Consider the following 3,643-nt stretch of genomic DNA (forward strand, 5'->3'; position numbering starts at 1 on the left):
ACATAAGTTCTTGAAGTTTGATTTGATTGTAATAAACACTGTATAAGGAAAATGTATATGTGGATATATATATCGGAACTTAATGAAGTATATCATAACTTCATTTCCTTCAATACTACTTCAAAGATTTAATCTATTCAAATCTGTCTTGTAGTCTCATCTATATGATGAATTGTTGAAAGCTCGTTATACTTTGAACATTGGTAGTTCAAGTAACTTTATAATTGATATAAGTATAGTGAAGTATTTGGTAACTTCATCCCTTGTTTTTACTTATATCTAGTAAGTAATTATCTTACACATGATAAAAGATTCTAGTAAGTATCCATTTAGATACTTGTATTATTGTTATCGCTATATATTATCTTGCGAGCTGTAAGGCTCACTCTTGCTTTATTTCTTCATCACACAACAACAGTTAGGAAAGATGGCCAGACTCCAGCAGACCCAGCGCAAGCGCGTGGGAAGCGTCCCGCGTCTTCCCGTTGATGTTGTAGCTGCTATAGCTGCAGAGGTAGATCTATTGGTAGATCAGGCATTCTACTTTTGAAAATCAAATTATGTATAATTATAACTTGTGGCAGATAATGGCAATTAACTGTAAATTTATCAAGTAATCATTTTGGGTTGTAATAACTTTTAAGTGTGGATTCAAGGACTTGTACTTATTTCAATTTTATCTCTGAGACTATAACGGGTTGTGGTGTGTGTTAGTGTGGGGTCACAGCATAAGGTTATTTATTATTAATTAAGTGAAGTGATATTGTGGAAAGAAAGACCGTGACGACCCGGATCCCTGACCCCGGATCTGGGGGTGTTACACTCTATCAGCTTATGAATTGTCACTATCAACTGCTATTGAACTAGGCATCCGTTAAAGCTTTCATCTGTTGATGCTTTATCCGTTGATGCTTTATCCATTGAAGCTTTATCCGTTGAAGCTTTATCCGTTGATGCATTTAGCAGTTGAAGCTTTATCCGTTGAAGCACTCATCTGATGATGGATGTTATCCGTTAAAGCTTTAGAGACATCCGTTGAAGCTTTGTTTCTCATCCATTGAAGGCCTTTAATATCAGTTGATACTACTTCACTTATACAAAATTACAAGGCATGAAATATTTATAATTAGCCCTCCTATTTGCATATCCACTAGTAGTCAACATGACTGATAATTTCCCACAACATCTAAGAATTACAACTTAAATACAGAGAATGAAATGTGCTACAATACTAAACTTATTTCTAAGTAAAGCTACTCCTTCAACGGATAGCCAAAATGGTCTTATCCGTTGAGGCTACAAACACTAGATTTCTACTTAAGTGTTTTGTTTAACTTATCATCAAACTGATTCACATATTCCTAACAATCTCCCCCTATTTATGTCTACTAGAACTGTAGGCATAAATTTGGGTTCAACTTGATGATAACAAAACACTTAACAAACATATAAACTGAAATAAAGTAGAAATACAAAAGTGCTGCAAAAGTGTGTATACTAAGATAGAATTGAAGAATTACATTATTTCCAAGGGTGCTCCTTTAGTCTGAGCAGATTATTTTTTTTTCCTTTGATCCCTTATTTTCTTCCCTAGCCTCATGTCATTCTCCTCTATTTGGAGTTGGAGTTGTCTGTAGAATTCAGCTTCATCTTCTTCATTGATGTCCAACTTAGATTGCATATCCTTGAGAGTTTCATTACTGGCAATCTTGAGCTGATCTTCAAGTCTGAAAAATCTTCTGACTCCTTTATTATCTCTAAACTCCATCAACCAATGAGGTGATTTATGAATTGTAATTCCTCTCTCTTGGATGAGTAATGTTCTAGGAAAGGCATTGGGCTCCCACCAAGTTTTCCTTATGCTGGCAATCTTGTTGAGAATCTCAGTTTTGGCAGTCCTGGTAAAGCCAGAATCCTTTTTTATGGCTGAGTAGACTCTAACCAAGGTAGAATAGCCTTCATTCAGAACCCTGTAGAGAGGCCAAGTCCTTTCCTCACTTCCTTTATATTTGAACACTAGTCTTTCTGGAAGTTGTCTGTAGGCATCTATTCCCCTTACTTCCTCCAGCTCATCCATATAGAGTTCAATGTCTGAAAATTCCTTTATGTCACAAATGTGAACATAATCATCCTTTGAGGCTTGTGGCCTAGGCTTCTGAGTAAATTTGATTGAGGTTAGAGGATGTGTTGATTTGATTTTCCTTTTCTGTTTCTTTGATGGTGGAGAAGTGGTTAAGAAGGTGGGCAATTTGATGGTGTCCCAATCAATTGGTTCCTCCTTAGGAGTGATTATTTCACCATGGATGTTTATGAAGGGGTTAGGCACAATGGGTTCAGGAATAGAAGGTAGTGGTTTGGATTTTGATTGGGTTTCTTCAGTTTCATCTACCATCTTCCTTTTTGCATTGGCCTTCTTTCTGTTCCCTTTATGCCATTCCTTTCTTTGCGTACTTCTTTCTTCCACATCATCACTAATCATGTCCCCCATACCTACATCTTCACTCTTGTCTTCAATTTCTTTCTTTTCTTCAGCTTGTTGACTTTAGCTATTTTTCAAGCTTTGCTTGTGCTCTTTTGTCAGCCTTTAGCTTTTTAGCTTCTTCCTTCAACCTTCTGGTTTCTTCCCTCTTGGCTATTGAGAATTTGGGATGTCCTTGTATCACACAGATACTCTTTCCCTCTCTAAAGATAATGGCCATGTTCATTCTTTCAACCACATCATTGGTCTCCTTGTGCTTCATGATATTACCACCCAAAATCTTGTCTTCATCAGGCTTTGGAAGAGGAAAGTCCACTTCTTTCAACTAAGCAAGGCTTAGAGGGTTCTTTGTAGAGTCCTTATTGGATCTGTTGTTGGGCTTGAGAACCATAGGTTTCAGATTCTTGGAAGAAGTCTCTCCAACCTTATTCCTCCTTACTGACTTGAGCTCCATAATGATTGGCTCCACCTTTGTGTTATGCTTCACAGATTGTGATTTAGAAGTTGTAGAACCAAAGATTTGTTGCATCCTTTCATCAATTTTCTTCCTTTGCTCTTTGACTTTCATCTCAGCTGCTGCTATCTGGATTAGATCAATTCCATCAAGCTTTCCTTTGATTTGAAGAGTTGGAGAAGTGGTGATGGCAGGAACTAGCACTTTAGATATTTGAACTATTGTTGATGGCTCTCCTTCCCTTTCCCTTTTATTCTCCCCCTTTTTGTTATCATCAAGGATAGGGGTCAAGCCTTGTGCTTTTGCCAGCTGCAATAGTAGATTTGTCTGAGATTGTTGATTTTGAAGAATGGTGACCACAGAGTCTTCAATGACTTGAACTCTTATTTCCAACTTGGCCAGCCTCTTGTCAGCATCAGATTCTCTCCTCAATCTCAGCAACAAATCTTGCATTGTACCATAAGGCATAACTGAATCCAACTTCTCAGAATTGTAGGATTTCAGATCAGCAATATCCTTTTTGAGTTCATCCACACTTAAATTCTGTCTGATATGCTGCAACTGCAAGAGATGCAGAGAGTCTAGATGAGCTTGAAGAATAGCCTTTGTACCATCATCTGTAGTCTCCTGAAGGGCCTTTTGAATAGCCATTACTTGCTTGACCAAAGCTACACCAAACTGTCCTGGTGTAGATTTCTCTGTCCATGCCC

The sequence above is a fragment of the Apium graveolens genome, chromosome 3 (assembly GCF_009905375.1).
Source record: "Apium graveolens cultivar Ventura chromosome 3, ASM990537v1, whole genome shotgun sequence".
Classification (NCBI taxonomy): Eukaryota; Viridiplantae; Streptophyta; class Magnoliopsida; order Apiales; family Apiaceae; genus Apium; species Apium graveolens.